Here is a 23,293-nt window from a genome sequence, read left to right as displayed (position 1 = left end):
ACCGTGCGTGAGCCGCCAACGTCTGATACTCCCGACAGCACGCGACGGCGCTTTCGCCACCAGACAGCAGCGACGGCCCAGAAAATGACGTTCTCTTCAAACGAATCCACCGGCCGACGATATGTGTGCGTGCAGGCAAGCCAAGGCGGAGCCGCCGTCAAATGCTATCGGATCAAGCCGCGCCAGAGAGTCCTCATAAATTAGCCTTATATGACACTCGTTTCATTAGCCGGCACTGGCGAGTGGTGGTATCAGCTCTCTACAAAGCGCGCTCTAGTTAATGGGAATGATCCTGGTACATTTAGCGCGCACCAGGACACGAAGAAAAACCCCGCGTGGGGAATCACACATGCGTAGAACTGCTGGAGATGACGACAGGCGCGTCGCACATCACGCTTCAAAAGACAATCGCATTGTCCGTCAGACGTGTGCTCAGTGACTGTGTGATCCGGCAGACGTCGAGCACGGCGGCGGCGCGGCTCGTCGGGGTGTCGGAGCCCCCCCCCCCCCCCCTCCCCCAGCGCGGCAGCCAGCCGGCGTCAGCGGCCCCGACCACTATACTGAGCAGCAACGCGCCGGGACCGCCGCCGCCGCTGACCGGGAAGCGGCGGCGGCGGCGGCCAGAGGGGAAGCCATGGCATGGGGAAGGCTCTGCAGCTGGACAGGCTGGGCAATGACAGGTCTGAGCTGCATGGAGTGACGCGCTGCATGTTCAGACTACGAGTTTTTTACGAGGTGCGGAGGGGGGGGGGGGAGCACGCGGCTTACACGGCGCACGTCAAACCATGCCCTTAGTTTAAAGCGCCAGTGACTGAGGCGGTCCTGACAGCACCCAGGGACCATCGTGCGACCAAATTTGAACCGCTTACTCCCTCACCTCCTCCAAATTATGCCCAGCGCTCGCGCAGTTGCGTTCAAGAGTGAGCTTTCTACCGACGCGCTTCGCTGTTCCGACGCCTTCGCACGCTCGAACGAACTCGAAGCGTGCGAGCCGGGAGACTACGCCTGGAGTCAGCTCCCGGTACCGCCGCCGGAAGGGGATCCATACACTCCCCAGGGATCAGAGCCCTGGCTTGAACCCCTGTCAAGTATGTGTAGCACGATGTGGTCACACCAGTCACAGCGGAGGTCGCGTGGTCACACCGGTCCCAGCGCTGGCCACGTGGTCACACCGGTCTCAGCGCAGGTCACGTGGTCACACCGCTCACAGCGATGGCCACGTGATCACGCCGGTCACAGGCTTAAGCAGAGACCGTCTCACCACCGCCAACACCTGCGGTGAAATATCCGCCTTTAATTTAAGACGCAAGTCGCCTCGTCGTTGCTCTATTTCTAAAAAGCCGGATCGGAGCCCTGATTGCCTCTGGCCAGGCTCGTCCCGCCTGAAGACGCTGTCCTGACCGTCCGCGCCCCACACCAGGGTCTCGGTCTTCCTCCCTCGAGGGAGGTGAGGGCCCTGAGGGTCTCGCTCTTCCTCCCTCGGGGAGTGAGGGTCCTGACCTGGCGGCTACTGACCGCAGTGGCGCCGGCCACCCCGGCGCTGAATTATTCAGCCGGCCACTTAGTGGCGCTCTGTTATGACACGCGCTCGAGCCTCGGCGGGCGCCGGCGACACGCGAGGCAAGCCGCCGCCCGACAATAACAATGATTCACACCCGGTACTGGCCACCAGGGCGCCGCTTTATAACACCGAGCTCCGCCGGCGACGACGGCTCCGCTCAATGGCAGCCGGCGCTAATTACACGTGAGTGATTTACTTTTATTCGGACCATTCGCCCGCCTGAAATAAGAAGCGCTTTAATTTACAGTTATCGCAGCTGCTATAGGCTTCGCCGGCTATTCAGGCGATTACTCCATTTTAACGCACAGGCCACACCACGTCCATAATGCTAAACCTAACGAATTATCATTTCCAAGGCACTGCTCGGCACGTGTACTAATTTGTATTTACTGCTACTGGCGACCACACACGGCAATCAGCAAGCAACAGACTCAGAAGTGATGTTGGAAATAACCCAGACAACGGAGCAGTGCTAGAGCCACCGAAGACGGCGCTGGAGCCGCCGACAACCTGAGGCCCGTTTTCATAAGCCGATGGAAGCCATTCCTTACTTCGGGGTGAGCCATCCCTTACCTATGACGTCACCACCCGGCCCATTCCCTACTCGGCCGAGAGACGAAGAGCGTTTGTTTACAAGCAAGTTGTCGGTGCTGACCTGACAACGCACAGCAACGGTCGATGCGCTGTTGACGGCCTGGTATGTCCGGCGAACGGGCAGATTCCACTCTAATGCGGAAAGTGTGATCGATATTGATGTACTTAGCTGCAGATCACTTGCCAACAAAGGTTATTCGAATAATATTCAAGCGCGCCATTCCTGCGTGCTATATGTCTCTATCGGTTGGACCTGCTGGTTCCAGTTGTAGCCACATTTCGAATTAAAGACGTCCTCCGCTGGTGCATATCTATGACGTCATCTCAACAGGCGGAGCTCAGGTCGAAGCCAATGAGGAGCTGGGCTCCGGCGCTCAGCCACGAGGACACCACCGCCGCCACTCACTTGGGGTCGGTGCTGGGGGTGAGGGCCTGGCTGGACTGGACGGCCGCGGGGAAGAGGGGCTGCGCCGCCGCCAACGGTAGCTGGTACGGCAGCTCCAGCGGCAGCCCTGCCGGAAACGCGGCAGTCAGAGGTCGCCGTCAGCCAGCGGGGCAGGGCGCGCCGGCACGACGCCAGCCGGCCGCACTCCGACGCTGCGCTCATCACGCGCGGAACACGCCTTCAAAGACATTCTGATCCTGCTTTGGTTCGTAATTCGGATCAAGCACACCTCGATTGACACTTTGATGGGACTGTTATCACCCGCGGTACTTCTGGATTATTAAATGGGCTTTTTGAACTGCATAAGTGATGGTGGACACCAGTGCATATACACTTTTGCATTTCCTCTGTCTAATTAAAACAACCTTTCGGAGCTTGATCTTGCCTGTCCAATGTACACGGAAACGCGATGTTCGTGACAGCTGGAGCAGGTCACGCTTGTACAACCCGGACCACGTGTCATCAAAGCCGGCCGACGGCGCGTGCACGGGTTACATCACCGCCGATACACCGATGTTGCATGGCACAGGTCACACACCTCATCCAGCGCTTCTCAGGCGGACATCCGTCACTCAAGACACAACGCCATCCCTTGCGTCACAAGCGCCTCATGAAAGGAGAGGGTGGAGGGGAGGGGGGGGGGGCATGGGCCGGCCCGGCGGCGCCAGCTGCGGCGGTGGCGGCGGTGGCGGGCCCGGATGGTGTCCGGCTCCGGTGGCGGCAGCCGCACCCGGCCGCCGCTGTCCGTCGTCGCCAGGGGTGACGCTGGTTGGTGACCCCCGGTCATGTGGCGCCGGCCGCCCGCGCAGAGCCGGCCCACCTGCTGAGCTGGCGCGGCCAAGCGGGTCGGGCTCCGCCGGACGCAACCGAGCCGCCCCACCGGGGTCGGCCGGGGTCGGGTTGTCATGACCTCCGACCCGCACCCGCACCGGCGGCCGGCGGCACCGGCTGGGTGGCAGAGGCCGCTCGCCAGACGATCCACGGCACAGCACGGCACGGCACGGCACGGCGCGACACGGACGGCACGGCACGGCGCGGCACGGTACGGTACGGCACGGCACGGCACGGCGCGGCACGGTACGGCATGGCACGGCACGGCACGGCACGGCACGGTACGGCACGGCACGGCACGGCACGGCACGGCACGGCACGGCACGGCACGGCACGGCACGGCACGGCACGGCACGGCGCGACACGGACGGCACGGCACGGCGCGGCACGGTACGGCACGGCACGGCACGCATGGCGCGGCACGTACGGCATGGCACGGCACGGTACGGTACGGCACGGTACGGCACGGCACGGCACGGCACGGCACGGCACGGCACGGCATGGTACGGCACGGCACGGCACGGCACGGCACGGCACGGCACGGCACGGCATACGGTGGGGATGGACAAGCACCAGACTGGGTATAACAGGAGACAGGCCGGCTTTCGACGCTAGGAAGTCGGCGCCAAGGACAACTGGGTAGCCACTGCCACAGCGCAGGAGGGAATGGCACGCCGCATGACAGCTCCATCAGACGCAGTGACAAAGGAAGACGGGGAAACAGTGGAGGCCCATGCAGCAGCAAGTGCCGGTAACTTAATTCAAACCGTGGTTGCGGGATGTCGTAACACGCCGGCAATTCGCTCAGCGGTATTGAGCGTTGCAAACGTTAAAAATATAGCTGACGTTCGTCTGATAATCTTGCGTTGGTGCGTTTATCTCCGTTCTCAAACTGGTTAGAGCAGTGTGTCGCCGCGGCCGATATGAAAGACTTCGTGGCCTTGTGTCTGACAGGTGATCTTACTTCAATAACCAGCAACAACGGTCTCTTCCAATATATTTTATTGACGCGTTTACCTCACCCTACTTCACGGACGGTGCAATTATTTTAAAACAGTAAGATAGAGAGAGAGAGAGAGAGAGAGAGAGAGAGAGAGAGAGAGAGAGAGAGAGAGAGAGAGAGAGAGAGAGAGAGAGAGAGAGAGAGAGAGAGAGAGAGAGAGAGAGAGAGAGAGGAGAGAGAGAGAGAGAAGAGAGAGAGGAAGAGAGAGGAGAGAGAGAGAGAGAGAGAGAGAGAGAGAAGAGGGAGAAGAAGGAGAGGAGAGAGAGAGAGAGAAGAGAGAGAGAGAGATACATGCATATATATGTGTATATATATATATATATATATATTATATATATATATATATATATATATATATATATATAATATATATATATATCGTGTGTGTGTGTGTGTGTGTGTGTGTGTGGTGTGTGTGGTGTGTGTGTGTGTGTGTGTGTGTGTGTGTTGTGTGTGTGTGTGTGTGTGTGTGTTGTTGTGTTGCTGTGTATGTGCAGCACCGATAACGTCGCCCACGTGGTTACGACCACTTACATTTATATTGCAACCTGTTTTAGCCAGTTGTGCTATTTTACATTGAGAGCATATCACCCTCAGGAATAGATTGCACTGGAACTCACACTCGGCGAGAGAAGCAAGGAAATAAATCATGATCCTTACACCTTAACTATTCTAAGAAACTTTTGATCTCGGTTTACATTACGTCATTGCAAACACCCGCCATCAAATCCGTTGTACAAGAGCGGGTTCAAACGGGATCAATACACCTTGAGCCATCATCAGCCAATGTGAGATCTTCCGTTCCAGTGTAGGCGCTCCCCAAAGGAAACTGCAACTGCTGGTTAAACCGCCTCCCAAACGGACCCGACCAGCCAGCCGGCGTACCTTGCGCGTCCTTGACCTGGCTGAGAGGGCACGAGATGAGACTGGGGCACGGCTGGCGTCCGTCCGGCTTCAGCGCCGGGTCGCAGTGGTCGCTGAGGTGGCCGCGAGCGTCCCGACAGAACACGGCTCGCGTCTGCTGACCCGTGTCGCCGCAGGTCACTGAGCACTGGAGGCCGACGGCGGCAAGCAGTGAGGCGCTGGCACAGACCGGCGGCGCCGGCGAGCGCCGGCACGGCCGTGACGGATGCCACCGTGGGAGATTGCCCCGCGCGTTACCTGAGCACCACGGCTACACATGTAACGTCATGCATTACTGAGGTAAAATGACTCTTGACAAACTGATACAATAAAGCTTGGCGCATGTCTAATGAGACATCGCGGTTGGCGGAGTGAGGACAGCAAACATCCAACAAATAGCTGTGCGTGGAAGTCTGAAGCACAGTGAAAGGCAAACACCCTTTGAAGTTGCGGGTAAACAGGCCGTCGGATATGCCAACCGAAGCACGTTTAGTTGGAACTCACAGTACCGTTTAATACCTGTTTGAGCTGGAAAACCCCGGTCTTTCCTTATCACGCCAGAATGAGGCTAACACCCCCTGTCATGCTAGTGTGGCCCCGACCCTAGCATTTTATCATCTCAGCAGCGTTTCATCCCGTGGGTTACCATATGCATTTAAACACAGCATTAATTGAACAGGGAAAACATTGATAAAAAACCCAGGGCATCTGAGTAGGGCCACGCAGCAGTCGACTGCTCTTATCTATGCATGACGCTCGACTGGAGCGGGAACGAAAATCCAGCTGCTCGAATGGTTTAAATTTGGCGTGGGTGCGAAAAGAGGGATAATATGAACATCTAAGTTACCAATAAACGCGAGGCATGCAGTGGTGCGAAAGTTCCTGAACTGATTTGCATAACAACTAGGATATCTTTAAAAACAACTTCCAAGCCCTTCAACAACGAAGTGTTTTCATGAACAGAATCCTTCCAAAATATGACGAAACACGGCACGATGTTAAGAGAAATGCGTAATTATTAACCTAGCGTAAGTAGAAACATAGCGTCGGGCAAAGTCATTTTTTCGTTTTCGCATGCTTTACATTCCAGTTGACCCATAAACATGTCTTTCTATGGCTATCACAACATTTAAAAAAGGGACTGTCTCGCGTAAACGTATTTCTACCTCGCATCACAACATCGTCCATGCCGAGACGCCTCGGTGTTCAGGACGGGCGCCACTGTTCTCCAGCGGCGGGCCTGTTCCTCCGCGTCGCGGCGGAAGCGATTGTCTTCCGCGCCGCGTGCCGGCCCCCTCAGCACGGTTCAGCGGAGCGGGCCCGCCCGCCAGCCGATTTATTGCAGGTGATTCGGCGCCGTTTCGCGGGGCAATTCCGGACTCAATTTATGATTTCGGCCGAGCCGCACGCCAAACCCAATATTCAAAACCCGACTGCTGGGCGGGCGCGGTTGTCGGCAGACTGCCGTCTGGCCGCGCGGCGGAGCACTGCGTCGCGGCGACCGCCGTAAGACGGCCGGTGTCGCCGCTGGAGGGCGGAAGCCACAGGCACCGCTGCTGGGGCGGCAGCCGCAGGCACGGCAGCCGCAGGCATCGCCGCTGGGGAGGCAGCCCCAGGCACCACCTCTGGGGAGGCAGCGCCAGGCACCACCTCTGGGGCATGCAGCCGCAGGCACCGCCGCTGGAGGGCGGTAGCCACAGGCACCGCTGCTGGGGCGACAGCTGCAGGCACCGCCGCTGGGGCAGGCTGCCACGTAGCCCCGACATCACTAACGCGAAGCGGATTTCACCGGAAACGTGGGCGCATCGAACACGTACTAGGGACATTGGAGTAAGGACAGGGTTTTGTAGTATGTGGACGCAAGCCGCAATGCTTTTCAGTACCTGCGTATTGGGATATGTCGGTTTTAGTCAATGTCACAAGTTAAACAAAGAGCTCGACTGCCGCTGATGATGTTGACCTCTCACAGGCTTCGGATGTGACCGGCACTCGGCACTCACTGTCGGTGTCCGGACGAGGCATGCTGTCCCATGCGCGAGGCATCGGCTGATCCGCGGTCAAGCGCGGCAGCACGCCAAACATGGCGGAATAATGCTGAGCCGTCAAATTGAACTACTGAGAGGGTCAGCTCGCCACGCGACAAGTGTCTGGAGCGGCTCTTAACGACGCACGCCAAACAAATCACCTTCATTTCTAAAGACGCTTGTTTGTTCGCGAAGCTCCCACAACGGCGACCGATGTTTCTAACACCCGTGCCGTCGCCGGCCCCGGCCCAGCCCCGGCCCCGGCCCAGCCCCGGCCCCGGCCCCGACGCCGGCCACCATCGCCTGGGTGTCGAGCGGCTAGACGTCGTCCGTCGAGGGTCAGCGCCCGGCCCGTTGGTCACCAGCCGCTCCATCCGCTGTCGGCCGGCCGATGGTGTTCAATGAGGCCGTGTTTTCGCCGGCCGTCCGGCCGCGAAGCCACACAGCCGGCGCCAGCGGGCATTTATTGACCAGCAGACGTCGGCGGGCGGGAGGCCCCGCGGTGCGAAGCCCTCTGATGTTGAAGATGAGAGCCGCCTGATGCAAACAGCGACAGATCGAGCGAGGACGCCGTCGAGCGACAGAGCCGAAACAGAAACCTAATGGCATCCGGGTGCCGTGGTGGCAATGACACCACGTTCAGTCTGTCAAGCCAAATGCGACAGCCGACGGCGGCCGGCTTCATTGCACCGCCAACAACGCGACGATCATGGGCTGTACAAGAGATATGATGCCCTTTCACAGCGAGCCGCGGCTGATAGGGCCTCAATGCCACCAAGAACCTTAATTTCAAGCTCTATGCTGCCCTAGATGTCTGCGCCCGGAGGCGCTCCTGCTCGCTCCAGTCGTCTCCGCTGACGCTGCGGCCGCACCAGGCGCTCGCTTCAGGCGTCCGGTCTGCGCGGGCTCTCGTGGACGGCCCCCGCGGACGGCCCTTGCCCGGTCTGTGCGATTTGTATCGGATGACCCTCGCCCGGTCTGCGCGGGCTCCCGTGGACGGCCCCTGCGGACGGCCCCCGTGGACGGCCCCCGCGGACGGCCCCCGCGGGCGGCCCCCCGCGGACGGCCCCCGCGGACGGCCCCCGTGGACGGCCCCCGCGGACGGCCCCCGTGGACGGCCCCCGCGGACGGCCCCCGCGGACGGCCCCCGTGGACGGCCCCCGCGGACGGCCCCCGTGGACGGCCCCCGCGGACGGCCCCCGTGGGCGGCCCACGCGGGCGGCCCCCACGGACGGCCCCCGTGGACGGCCCCCGCGGACGGCCCCCGTGGACGGCCCCCGTGGCGGCCCCCGCGGGCGGCCCCCGTGGACGGCCCCCGCGGACGGCCCCCGTGGACGGCCCCCGTGGACGGCCCCCGTGGACGGGCCCCCGTGGGCGGCCCCCGCGGGCGGGCCCCCGCGGACGGCCCCCGTGGACGGCCCCCGCGGGACGGCCCCCGTGGACGGCCCCCGCGGGCGGCCCCCCGCGGACGGCCCCCCGTGGACGGCCCCCGCGGACGGCCCCCGTGGACGGCCCCCGTGGACGGCCCCCCGCGGACGGCCCCCGTGGACGGCCCCCGCGGACGGCCCTCGCCCGTCCCGTGCGGGCTCCCGCAGAAGACCCTCGGCCGGTCTGTGCGGTTTGCCTCGGATGACCCACGCCCGCTCTGTGCGGGCTCCCTCAGAACCCTCGGTCGGGCTGTGCGGGCTCCCTCGGGCAGGTCCCTCGGCCGGTGCGCGGGTCTCGGCGGACCAACACTGATCGGCGGCACGCGTGTTCGGCGTCAGTCCGGTGCGCCACTCCTCCAGGCCCACATTAGCGTGTCCGACCGTTAGCTTGATTGATTGGCGCTATTTGAGTGTAGCATGAATGGCTTTGATGGACAGAGGCTTGAGCTAAGCGTGTGGGGGCACACATTCCTCCTGAGGGCGCTTTGACAAGGCGCAAGTGCTGGCAATATTCCGCACGGATTAGCCACGATTATAAGGCAAGTAGGCCCGAAGGACTTCTCGGCAAAGCTTGCATAATCCAGCATTTCGACTCAGCTAGTTGCTAATGCTGTTGCGAAGCTATTGTCAAGGATACTTTAGTATACTCGACGAAATAGCATGCTACACAGTTCTATACGTGGCTTTCGTCCCGTAAACGACGTGATTCTGGGTAACACTGCAGCTTCACACCTTTCTATAGTTCACACTAATTTGCTTAGTCCCACAGTTGCCGCTGTTCGGACGAGAAGTTTAGTTCACAAACAAATTTATCCTCGTAGTTTGTGCATCCACTGTGGTCTAAACAATGACAATGGCAGGCATCGATACGACCAGTGAACAGAGAGTCTTTATTGCGAGCTAGTGGAGGGTAGCTATAGGTTCGTGCTTGGAAGCATAGGTCCTTGTCTGGAAGCCCAACCCGAGTCAGACCCGGAGTCCCTCCGTCTTGAGTGAAAGTTCGAGACCTGGTTTAAGCCTGTGTGAAGCCTATGGTTCTTTTTGGTTGAGTTTGAGTCCGAATCCCACGTTCGCAATGCCATTTGAGTTCGAGTTTAATCAATGTTCATTTATGCGGAGGTCCAAATCCTAGCTCTGAATCCCAAGGCTTTTCAACTAACAAAACGAAATTTGAGTCTGATTAAGCTGCGAAATAAGTCGGGTTACTTGCATCACGAGTCCAGAAAAGCCATGACTCCTGAATCGATTCCAGGTTCCGCCGGCGTTGGTTTCACATTTGAAAAAGGCTTGGGAGCCTTGGGCCTCCTTTTTGCGGAGGGCTTAAAGCCGAAGGTGTTTGGAAAGAAGACGAAGTAAAGACATCGTTTGAATCACATATGGACCACAACATTGAACACCACCAAACATTCAATACTTTAGGGCACGTGAATGTTACACCTCACGTACCACAGTCCTGTCAGGAGCTTACGCAGCCCCCTGGTAGGCCCATTCGGCACATTATTTGCATAATCGATGCTCGGACTTCACGGGTCACATGCTGATAAAGCTTCAAAATAATCGCATAGATGGAGACGGGACTAGACTTCTACAACCAACAGATGGCCATGAAACATCAGTGCGAGTCCCGCCTTCGCCAGCAGCGGCTCTGCTGGGTACAGACGCCGCGAGCAGTGGCTTTTCCGACGCTCTATTGCCCACGAAGCGCAGATAGTGGCCCGCGTCGCCGGCTATTTCCATATCAAAGCTCCGAGAGATTCCCAGAAAACGCGCAAAATATGATTAGGGCCGTCGAAAATGGACAGCGGACAAAGAGCGTGGCGCCCGGCACGGGCCTGTTTTGCGCCGAGCCTGCTCGGCCGACCCGTGAGTGCCTGCTGCTCTGACCGGTGACCTGTGAGCCTCCGGCGGCCGTGGATGTGGCCCCGGACTGGTCGCGACCGGGACGAGCCGGCGGACGAGCCGGCGGACGAGCCGGCAGCCCGGCCGGCCGCCCACCTGAAGCCGCTCCGGAGGTCATTATTGATTCAGGAGTCGAGCGAGCGCGCGAGAGGTGTCTCCTCCGAGCGCCGGCTGGTAGCCCCGCACGGGTGGCACGGGGCGGCGGGGGCGTTGGCGGCCGCAGGTCCGGGTGGACCGGACGGCGCGCCCACCATCGTCGCCGCCGCCGACACAGTCCCAGAAGCTGTGGCTGGGTCGGTCGCCACAGCGTCGGCGTGCTGCATGGGCACGCTCAGGCGACACAGCCTTCGGCCGAGTCGATAGCAAAGCGGGCTTGGTAGCCCGTGAAAAGCACCTAACAGGTGGGTGCCCCAGACATAAGCGGTACCAATCTAACCCGAGTGGCAGTACCACTCTCAGCAAGGATGACCAAGCGGCTTGGACCCAGCGCGTGACGGCTAAAATGGCTACCCTGCAACGATTTTTATTTGCCCTCAGGCTGCATTTGCTTGCGGATACTTTGATATCATTCGCTAAACAGCCATAACAAGTTATATGCACGCAACCAGGCAACTAAAACCTTACGAGCCCCATAAAATGCATCATACACCGCAACAGCTGCGACGACTATGAGAATCTTTTGCCTTTATAAAGGTTACGTGGTGGAGCTTTGCTGAATGGAGTATCGTCTATGAATATCCACAATGCCTGGGACAAAGCAAAAGGCCACCTCAGCGGGCAGCACAGCCCAGAGAATAACACGAGTTTGTCGCATCAGCCCATTAATTTAGAGGGAGCGAATGTTGAAGAACTGGTCCATTTGACCGCCTGATTGGCGCATGGACATGCATGTGGTATATACGTATATACATATATATATATATATATATATATATATATATATATATATATATATATACTTCATTACAAGGCAAGAAATGATAGAATTGTGATAGTGTGCACAGAATAAAAATACATTAAATATTAATGTTTTGAGCAGGATCTAACCAAATCTCATTGAAACACTGCATTAAAACATCACACAGAGATATCCATTTCTTCGAGGTTTCTTTGATCTCATCCTCCGCTTTCAACAGTCACTGATGATATGATGATTTAAATTTAATGGTTTAGAAGTATCTCGGCCTGTTGAGCTTCACTCAGAGTCGACTAACATACTTTCTGTATAGAACAATGGACGGGTTAACGTTAATGAAAATGTATGCTTGAATCAAATTAATATCTGAAAATATGAAGTTATGACTAACGGCACTTTGTTAAGTCCAACTCGATTGACATCTCTTTGGCATGCAGGCCAAAGTCAAGCCAGAGCCCGAGATCCCGACAGTGAGGCCGGAGCCAAAGTCGCGGTCACCGCAGCATGACCAGAGCCTGAGTCGCGGTATCCGCAGTGTGACCAGAGCCAGAGTCGCGGCTCCGGCACTGTGACCGGAGCCAGAGTCGCGGCCCCGGTAATATGACCGGAGCCTGAATCGCGGCCTCGGCAGTGTGACCAGAGCCAGAGTCGCGGCCCCGGCAGTGTGACCAGAGCCAAAGTCGCGGCCCCGGCAGCGTGACTGGAGCCCGAGTCGCGGTCCCGGCAGCGTGACCAGAGCCAGAGCCGACGGCGTGACCCGTCCCGTCGTGTCGCCACCCCGGCCGGCCGCCAGCTCCGCGGCCACGGCCCCAATCACGCCACCGATTTGTCCTCTCCGAACAAATGAGATCTGTCACAGAAAATAACGACTGAAACAAATGAGCGCAGGAAAAGCCACGAACACTCCAGATTAGATGAAATGGAGACACTAAAGATAAGAATTTACAGTCGGGTGACATCGATTCGGTCGTTGTGATGGAGGCAACGCAATAATGGCCGCTCGGATGCCATTGGGCTAAGCGCTCCGACTAACGGGCCTGGCTGGTTTAAACGGGCTCGTTGGCTGAGCTCGACTGCACGAGCTCAGGTCCAGCTGGCTCGGCTCTCTGGATTGCGACGCGACGGCCCCGCCTTCTGAACTGAAAACCCAGCGGCGTCGACTCAGACGGCGGCAGGAACAAAACAGCAGATGGATGCCACCATTCAGCGGCTTCGTCGTCCGTTTTAAAACGCCACTTTCCTGAAATGCCACTTTAGTAGTCGCGGGATGTCCGCGGAAGATTCGGACAATGGGGGGGGGGGGGGAGGGGGGCAATCAAATCGACTGACCGGTAACGCTACGTCTCTTGAGCCGACGCTGGCTGGGAGATGCCGCCAAACGCGGCCGGCTGGACGGCACGGGAGGAACCCAACTGCTATATCGGGGTCTAATCGCTAGATCGGACACAGACAAAGCGGGATTCGATACCTCCAGTCAGTTTCATCCAGGAATCGTTGACCTGACACCCGACAAGTCACGGACGAGGTAAAAAATCAAGCAAAATGCCCTACAAACATCACAATCATCAAACCGCTGCAAAACATTCTACGGACAGTTATAATATTGTCGAACTCTGGACACGGCACCAGACAACCAGTATGTTCATGCGCGCAGGATCATAATATAACGTTCAAACAGGTTCAGAGTCAAGATGGGATGCGGTCAAGGCAAGGTCAGGTCGGGGTCCAGTCAGCCCCTCACATGCTTTAGTTCATTTTTCCTGCTCCACGAGACCGGCGGTAGCGATTAGTTATTACTGTCAGCTCCCCTATCGTAACAAATACGCGGATACAAGTATCGAACGCGGCTCACATCGCTCCGGCTCAACATCCGCGATTTGAACGCACATGACGTATGCCGGTGACCTAAGGCGACCTCGTGACTACTGCGATCACTGGTGCGCAATCAAACCAGCCCATAAATCACACCGAAACGGCCTAAAACCATAGAGGATGCTGCGAACTGGTCCGTGTGAGAAGCCAGCCAAGCCTTTATTGATCACGTCACGAACCGCCGTGACCCCAGTCAACATTGAATGCTGTCCCGTTTAGAATGTACCAGATGGATCCAATGACTGGCACCGCAAATTTGCTGGGACTACGTGTAACGGTTCGAAACTTATTCCAGAACCCCCTCCGAGTGTTATTAGCTTGCACACAGCTAACGGAGTGTTTAAACGCGACAGGACAGCTGCATCATCCTAGTGTCTCTAGAACGCACCACTCGACCGAGGATGCCATGCTCCCCGCAGTCGAACGTCTGGCCACCAACAACGACGGCGGTCTCGTATCGTAGGTAACGACGATCGATTTGTCAAAGTTGTTCGATAGCGTCGACCACGTCCACCTCACCAAGCTGTTTTGGTATGGCGTTACCGATGCGAGATGGTTTAAGAGCTGTTTGAGTGGTCGAGGGCAGGTTGTGCGTGGAGGACGGCCCACTCACCCCATGCCATGCAGTGGACTTGAGAGCTCGATCACCGGTCCAATTTGTTGAATTTTGTTTACCAACGATCTGCACAGAAACTTGACTCATGGCCGCCTCATCTCCTACGCTAACGAAACCATGCACGTGGACTGCGCGCGCCCTAACGGAACGGGTCTCGCCGACCTCAAAACCAGACGAGAACTTGCCATGCGTGAGATTCAGAACTGGTTCAGTACCGATCCTCTCCAAATGAACGGAACAAAAATTGCCTCTATACTCGTGGGATCCAAGCAAAACGCTAAAAAGTCAGCTGACTTCCACTTGAAGTTAGCAGTTCGACTGAGCCTGCTTCAAACAGTATCCAAATTATCTGCGGCATAGTTGACTCCGGTCTGTCGCGGCGTGCCCATGTCTCGAACGTCGTGAAAAATACAGCGGCATCCTCGTTTCTCTGTACCAATTATGTCATTCCTTTACTTCAGATCGTCTCAGTGTGCAACGGGGAGACAGTCAACAATGCAAAGTTCAAAAAAGCAATCAAGTTTGCTCCAAGAGTAATTGCCGGTTCCAAAAAGCGCCATCATAAAACTCTGGCTCTAAGTTCCCTGGGATGGCTGAAGATCGAGGTCACGGTGGCACACCGCGACGTGATTTAAGTGCTTGGGGCGCTGAAGGAGGACGGTGCGCGTCACAATGTCCGCGCGCTTTTTGTCTCACGCGCCGCTGTTTCAACCCGAGAAACATACGCGCTGTTATGTTATCCACTGACCACCGATCTGGTCCAGCCCGCGGTGCACTGATGGGCCTGTTTTAGCTCTTCGACCACTGTTGGTATCATTATGGTCTATACCTTTTGTGCATGCCTTTTTATACTGCGCCTGTATGACCTGAAACCGTAATAGCCACTATGTGGAGGGTTTCCAATCTACTGATACTGCTACTGGTACTGATACCACCAAACACACGCCCGGTTGAGGGTTAAGCCCCAAACTGCGTCGGAAATCTGAACGGATTGATGACGAAAAATCTGAAGCATTCTTCTCCGATGATTCAGTAAACTTCAGACACTCTTGGCAAGCAGATGGCAAACTTTCCGAAATTATTTGTTTCACCCTGAGCGACGGCTGCGCGATGAAACAGCACCAGCAGCCACACTTGATAATTTCATTTGTTGCCGAGCCTCTGCCTGTAGCACGAGGCAAAATCAAGCTTTTGAAGCCTTGGCATAGCAAATAGCACTGAGTAATTCAACGGAGAACACCGTTGATTAAATTCTGCGAGTTGAAGGGCTGCGCTATATCCTTAGTTGATTCGGCTAGGAAATTCCTTTCAAAATGTGACTTGTTTCACGGGGCATGTATCAAACTTGAAAACCACTACAACTCAATACACACTCTGCACTCGATACGTTTACGCAACTGCCAAGACGTTTACAACAACCAGATAATTAGTTATGATGCAACCGTTGTATACCTCTGCATCAATGTGTGCCATGCATACATGTATGCATGAATAACATGCAAAACGTTATGCATTATGTATGCGGGTAGCCGAACTCGTTGATCACGATCGATGTCTCTGTAGCTGTTCGCGGAGAACCGGAACCGATAACTCCTCAATGGATTCTCCTACGATCTATCTTCGGCTCAGCGGGGACCCGTTTTGATCAAATTTTTACAGGTTTGGCTCAATAAACGCACATGCAGTCGTGTGAATTTCATTTTAATAGTCACTTCAGGGCCCAGCCAGAATAAAGGTACCGCAGGCACTGGTGAGGGAAAAATCACGAAAGGTTTTAAGCATCACTATTCGGCCAACGTGGGCGGCCAGTAGATGAGAACATGAGAACATCTCTGACCCCACGTACTTGAGAAGTGTCTGCACAAGAGCTTCGCTATTTTGACTTTCTACACAGTCATCTCCTCTGCTGAGGTGAATGCATACGGTCCATCTTGACATAAAAAAATGCGTGCAACGATAGGTAGCTCTTCCGTTCCGCCAGAGTCGCTGTGAACAACCCAACATCACATGTGTCGATCCTCCTGGGTAAATACGACACCGTGGATATAATGTATCTCGTCTGCAACAGATCTGCGAGACCAGCCTGATGGCAGCGCAGGGCGAGGCAGCGCCGAGAAGCCGGTCGTGAAGATCGGCTTCAGGTCAGGGTCCACGGTCCGCCGGGCCCGAGGTCAGCACGGGGTAACAGGGTCCGACTCGTCCGCCATGTCGTTCGCAGGCGGTGTCTCAAGGGGAGCACCGTTGTCCCATTGAACCCGTGACACCACTAAGCGACACCACTAAGTGGTGTCATGTGGGTCGATCCGCAGCTACGCCAGGCGTCGTCTGAGTGTGTCGGATCAGAGGTCGGCGTCGGCGCCGGCGCCGGGGGCGGGGGTAGGCTCTGGACCACCCGCGGCCCAGCCCGCCCCGCCAAGCAGGAAGAGACGCCCCATGGGGGGCGCCGCGTCGCCGGCTTCGGAACCGGCGCCCCGACCCCGGAACGGACCGCCGACCGGGTCGCCGGGGCCGGAGACATCGACCGCGGCTGGACGAGACGGCGGCCACGTCAGCGCCCGCCCGCGACTGTGTCAGATTGGAGGGCACATCAGTCACCATCTATCACTTAGCATATCAGCCTGATTGGAGGACTACCCGAAGCGGTGCGCGTTTTGACATGAAGGTCCGGAGCAGCAGACCCCTTCAAGACCAGCACGCCTTGCAGCCCCCACGATCTTCGCATTGGGCTGCATACAACAATTGGCTCACCTAATTGTTACAGACGGAGCGCAAACTCCCGGGCGGGTCCAGCAACCCGACAGCCCGAAAACCCTTAAACGGATTACAGAGCGTGGCACAGCCCAGTAAACAGTAAGTATCTCCCTCCGGACTTCTCGAGCATTTGGCTTCCAGTAGAGGCAGAACGTGCTTATCTACGAGGGCACGCACAAAACACAAACGCCACTCACGATGTGGTGTGTTCTGCGCGTTTGGAAGGAAAAAATAGCCTCACTGTCAATTATCAATATTGATAGCACAATACGACACGTGCCTTTGGGCCTGATTATACATATCGTGCGTGACCAGTAACAGTTCGTATTGGAAAAGGTCACAGTAAAGTAGATTTCCGAACCATTTTCATTTTAAGTGGAGCGCCATGTTTAGTGTTTTGCTCGTTACTTGCATAGTGCGGATTTACCGTTTCCCAATACTTTTTCACCCTCATCACCTTTTTACAGCAGCAGAGCGCCTTCGTGGTGAAACTTAAGATGGAAAAAGTCTTGACTGCGAGCAGTGGGGTGGTATTACGGTGATGTTATTGGAGAGCAATGCATGCATCGCCTAAATGTGGAATAAAGTGCGATGTGCATCGGAATACGCGGCTTTGCATTCTCATCAAATACCCCAGAGGAGATCGCTCCCGTCCCGGCTATCCTCCATAGTATACCTTTTGAACTACAAATGAGAGGTTGCAATGCTCGAAATTGGGAGATTGTTTCTACTAAAATTTAAAATAGCACTTCCAAACTGGCCCAAACGGCAGCAGCCCAGCATCTGCGACTATTTTCATGCTTAAATAACGTGGAATGGCAAGCGCATGGCGACTGCTCTAAGTCTTATGAGCATTGCCTTGACATCAATGCGTGTCCCCTTGTCATGTACAATTGCTCTTGCCGAGGCCATATATATGTCAATTTCTAGTTACCCAAACAGCGGATTTCACTGCTATTATATTGTTGTCAGTGATCCTTTCCTTTTCAACATAAGGTTTCTCCATGTTCCCTGGTGCTGGCTTACCGCCGGCCGTGGGGCCTGTATTACTGGCGCTGGACTTACCACCGACCATGGGCCCTGGTACCACTGGCGATGGACTTCCCTGAGATCATGGGATCTGGCACCACTGGCGTTGGCCTTACCACCGACCATGGGCCCTGGTACCACTGGCGATGAACTTACCTGAGATCATGGGATCTGGCACCACTGGCGTTGGACTTACCACCGACCATGGGCCCTGGTACCACTGGCGCTGGACTTACCACCGACCATGGGCCCTGGCACCACTGGCGCTGGACTTACCACCGACCATGGGCCCTGGTACCACTGGAGATGGATTTCCCTGAGATCATGGGATCTGGCACCACTGGCGTTGGACTTACCACCGACCACCGGGCCCTGGTACCACTGGCGATGAACTTACCTGAGATCATGGGATCTGGCACCACTGGTGCAGAACTTACCACCGACCATGGGCCCTGAAAGCACTGGTGCCGGACTTACCACCGGCCATGGGCCCTGGTACCACTGGAGATGGACTTCCCTGAGATCATGGGATCTGGCACCACTGGCGCTGGACTTACCACCGACCATGGGCCCTGGTATCTCTAGTGCAGGACTTACCACCGACCATGGGCCCTGAAAGCACTGGAGCAGGACTAACCACCGACCATGGGCCCTGATACCACTGGCGCTGGGCTTACCTGAGATCATGGGATCTGGTATCACTGGCGCTTGACTTACCACCGACCATGGGCCCTGGTACCACTGGTGCAGGACTTACCACCGACCATGGGCCCTGATACCACTGGCGCTGGGCTTACCTGAGATCATGGGATCTGGTACCACTGGTGCTTGACTTACTACCGACCATGGGCCTCGGTAACACTGGCGCTGGACTTACCACCGACCATGGGCCCTGGTACCATTTGGGGCAGGCCACGAAGTTGCACGGTTCCCGGCTTGTGGGCGGGTCTTGGCTGCAGCGCGATTTGGGCACCTGGCAACAAAGCCCCGGGAAAAGTGTTAGCAAGGCCCGATACCATTGCGCGCACAAGCTAACAGTTACGTAGGCAAGAGTGAAAATGGTCATATTCGAACATCTCAATTTTTGGATAGAACAAATGTTTGGCCTGTCGTTCACGTCTGATGTGTTACTAGTATGTATGCACCGCTTCAGCCAGATAACTCTCTGCGTGTCGTCAGGTCATATTGACTCCTCAGAAAGGCTGAGTGACATTTGGTTTTTGACTGGGTACACGTTACAACCTGAATTCTCTCCGTAGAGCGACTAGGATTCGAGCCAGGCTCCTCTGCACACGAGACCACCACCACACCACTGAGCTATCTAGTCAGCCAGGTCAAGTCGAGAGTAAAAAATCATCAAAACGCTTCAAAATTAGGTTTGTGCGCCAGATGAGTGAAATACCATGTATGGCAACTCTCGTGGCATTGTGGAAGCATCCTCGGTGTTCGCTGTGCATCACTGGGCTTGCATCCGTGGGGGGACATGTCTGCTCGGTGTTCGGCGCGTTTTCCCCACCAACGTAAACACAATTCCTGACCATGCTAGTGAAATTACTTGCCCGCAAACATCCGTGCATGAAACCATTTCAAGCCGACAGAGCCAATTAGCCATAGATAATAATATTACCGTCTTCCAAATAAAAAGCTTCCGCATTTCAGTGAAGTCCAATATCATTGTGCTGCTGAGGCTACATTATTGGAGATAACTGAGGTGACTTCGTCCAGTAACGCAGAAGAAATTTGTAGAAAGCTGGATGCTTAAAAATACCAAACAATATGTAGTCGTAGCTCCCAACCATATAGGTCGACCACCAAAATCAAAAATCCGAATGCCAATCCAAATCGGGTAGGCAACCACAATCCGAACCAAATTAATAACGCAAACCCGAATTCAATGAATCGTTCGGATACACGGATTGCGAGGAAGAGGGGGCGGGAGCGCTGCTGTGGCAGCCTGGTGGGCCATCACCGAGTCTCATGCGTGAGCCCGGCGTGCGAAGAGGCTGATCACCGCGACCCGGTCCGCTCAGCAAGTCCGGGTGCGTACCATCCCGCCATGAGCTGTTCACAGAGCGCGCTTCAACCCTTCATTTCGTGGTTCTCAAATCGCGTGAATCAGAGCCGAGGTCCTTCTGGAAAGCTCTCGGCTGCTAACGCATTCAGCTCATCCCCAGCCGGCCCTCATGCCACAATCATACCTGTCTGCTCGGATCGGTTGCTTCCAGTTATCGGGAGCGATGAAGAGAGAACCGCTAATAGGCAGGGAGGTCGGGCCCATTCAGCAATCAGGTCACCCTCCATCCAGCGATTTCCGATGCCCTCTTGCCCATTCCCAGGTTCGTGAGCTGGGGAGGTCCCGACCCGTGGTCCATCGCGCCGCGAGCTAGTGGCAGTTCGGCGCCCACGTACGCGTTCATATGCTCTGTTCCAGTGCGATTGAACGACTCTGTTCAAATCCGCAGACGGCGGGCGGGTGCGACCGAGCTTCCAGCGCGCGCCGGAAGGAGACAGGGCTGCTCCAACCCACCCGCCCGCCCGCCCGCCCGCCCGCCCCACTCCATGCGAAGTCAACGAACAACCCATTAGCCAAGCCGGGTGCACGTCAGAAGGAAACGCTCTGCGGCAGCGGGCTCAGACGCACACGCGTACCGCTAAGCGTCTTAGTGCCGGGGCTATTTCCGCTCTAACAACAGAGCTGCAGTTATAATCTGATTCTGCCTCTGACCGTCTCCCGCGAGAGCCTTTCAATTACAGGAACAGTGTGCATATTCAGCCGGGCCGGCCGCGGGCTGAGGCGAGACTGAGCTCGCGCGCGATGGTGGGGCTGATGCGCCCGATACGGGCCTGATGAGCTACCGCGGCTATTGGCGGCAGAGAGAGAGACGGTCTCCGGGAGACGCGACTTGGTCGCCGCGGGCGGCAGAGAGGGACGGTCTCCGGGAGACGTGGCTTGGTCGCCGCGGGCGGCAGAGAGAGCCAGTCTCCGGGAGACGCGACTTGGTCGCCGCGGGCGGCAGAGAGGGACGGTCTCCGGGAGACGCGACTTGGTCGCCGCGGGCGGCAGAGAGGGACGGTCTCCGGGAGACGTGGCTTGGTCGCCGCGGGCGGCAGAGAGAGCCGGTCTCCGGGAGACGCACCTTGGTATCCGCGGGAGGCAGAGAGGGACGGTCTCCGGGAGACGTGGCTTGGTCGCCGCGGGCGGCAGAGAGAGCCGGTCTCCGGGAGACGCACCTTGGTATCCGCGGGCGGCAGAGAGGGGACGGTCTCCGGGAGACGCGACTTGGTCGCCGCGGGGCGGCAGAGAGGGACGGTCTCCGGGAGACGTGGCTTGGTCGCCGCGGGCGGCAGAGAGAGCCGGTCTCCGGGAGACGCACCTTGGTATCCGCGGGAGGCAGAGAGGGACGGTCTCCGGGAGACGCGACTTGGTCGCCGCGGGCGGCAGAGAGAGCCAGTCTCCGGGAGACGCGACTTGGTCGCCCGCGGGCGGCAGAGAGGGACGGTCTCCGGGAGACGCGACTTGGTCGCCGCGGGCGGCAGAGAGGGACGGTCTCCGGGAGACGTGGCTTGGTCGCCGCGGGCGGCAGAGAGGGACGGTCTCCGGGAGACGTGGCTTGGTCCTCCGCGGGCGGCAGAGAGAGCCAGTCTCCGGGAGACGCGACCCTGGTCGCCGCGGGCGGCAGAGAAGAAGCCGGTCTCCGGGAAGACGGCGGGCTTGGGTCTCCGCGGGGCGGCAGAGAGAGCCGGTCTCCGGAAGACGCGACTATGGTCGCCAGCGGGCGGCAGAGAGGGACGGTCTCTCCGGGAGACGGGTGGCTTGGGTCTCCGCGCGGCGGCCAGAGAGAGGCCAGTCTCCGGGAGAACGCCGACCATGGTCCGCCGCGGGCGGGGCAGAGAGAGCCGGTCTTCCGGGGAGACGGGGGCTTGGTCTCCGCGGGCCGGCAGAGAGAGCCCGGTCTCCGAAGACGCGACTTGGTCGCCGCGGGCGGCAGAGAGGGACGTCTCCGGGAGACGTGGCTTGGTCCTCCGCGGGCAGGCAGAGAGAGCCCGGTCTCCGGAGACGCGTCTTGGTCGCCGGCGGGCGGCAGAGACGAGCCGGTCTCCGGGAGACGCACCTTGGTATCCGCGGGAGGCAGATAGCGCTGGTCTCTGAACGGTAAGACATGCTTATGCACGTCCGGTCAGGACAGTCTCTGGGCGGCAGCGATGGTTTTGGACACCGAGAAGCACGCTGTCCGTGCGACGTACCTGCACCAGGGTGTTGTTGGCCGTCTCCGAGCACCAGACCCTCCTCAGTTTGTGGCCACCGTCACAGGAAGCGCTGCACGCGCCCCATTCGTCGGTGGTCCAGCTGAAAGTGACCCATCGCCTGGTGAGACGTGATAGAATGCACGGTGGACGCTCGATTAACTCAGAGACTGAAGTGATTTGAGCTAATTTTCCCAGCTTTGAGCACACGTGCAAATGTCTATTGCCGTTCTGAGAAAGATCGTGCAGCGAGTGATACAATTTAAATCCTAACAACAAGATGACGGCATCAAAAAGCCAGACACAACAACTGCAATGGGCGATCAGCAGTCAGTTTGTATTTCAGGTCAAAGCGCAATGTTATGAATACGGTACATTTTTGACTTCGGCCTCAAATTGCAATACAATGCAATATGTCGTCAAGTTCACTATAGATCGGAAAACATGTGCTCTTCAGGAGAGTCAGTCTTACCATTCATATTTCATGCAAAATGTATTTCAAACATTAAGCTTAACTGAAGCACCATATTTGGCGACATAAAGTGAACTTTGTAACATATTGAGAACTTATTTGAATTAGAGACCGAGGTCCAAAGTGTACTGCGTAGCATTAATTAAGCCGCAAAGCCTCAAGAAAGGTGTGATGTCCACGATGTCCTAGCATAAAAATATTATTTTTACTTCGCCGCTAAGGTCAGCCGATTGTTGCCCTACCGACAATTTCCCCTCCGGAAAAGGAACCTATCTTGCATCGGATTTCAGAATTTCAGAACCATTTTATATTTTAGAAAATCGTCTCTCACCAACTAACACGTCTTTTCCATCACACATTGTAGTAGTAAGTGAAATTGATCTATAATTCTGGGGATGGATTTTGTGGTACTAGCATATGCGTTCTCGTTGGATTGCTTCCGTTTTCCGTCTTGTGCTTCTCGGTAGATTGGTTACGTTTCCGTCCTGAGCATTCTCGTTGGAGTGGCTACGTTTTCCGTCTGTGCGTTCTCGTTGTAGTGCGTTTTTTCCGCTTGTACGTGCTCCTTGTAGATTGGTTATGTTTCCGTCTTGTGCGTTCCTCGTTGGATTGGCCCATGTTTCCTTCCGTCTTGAGTGTTTTTGTTTTGATGGTTGCGTTACGTTTTGTTTCTTTCGCCTGAAGAGGCTGTCCGCTGCATTGTGA

General features: G+C 56.8%; 1 long non-coding RNA gene across 1 annotated transcript; it reads right to left on the bottom strand.

The window, feature by feature from the left end:
- Positions 1–2,556: 2,556 nt before the first annotated feature.
- Positions 2,557–22,216, bottom strand: LOC119108986 (uncharacterized). Its single transcript, XR_005095375.1, has 4 exons — positions 22,117–22,216; positions 18,749–18,844; positions 5,320–5,485; positions 2,557–2,667 (listed from the first exon to the last, which is right to left on the bottom strand). It is a non-coding gene; the product is annotated as an uncharacterized LOC119108986 (long non-coding RNA).
- Between the last annotated feature and the right edge of the window lie 1,077 nt (positions 22,217–23,293).

Source organism: Pollicipes pollicipes, unplaced genomic scaffold (genome assembly GCF_011947565.3).
Source record: "Pollicipes pollicipes isolate AB1234 unplaced genomic scaffold, Ppol_2.1 Scaffold_7153;HRSCAF=8479_pilon_pilon_pilon, whole genome shotgun sequence".
NCBI lineage: Eukaryota > Metazoa > Arthropoda > Thecostraca > Pollicipedomorpha > Pollicipedidae > Pollicipes > Pollicipes pollicipes.
The sequence above is the reverse complement of the archived record's forward strand: the minus strand, read 5'-3'. Positions and strand labels throughout refer to the sequence as shown.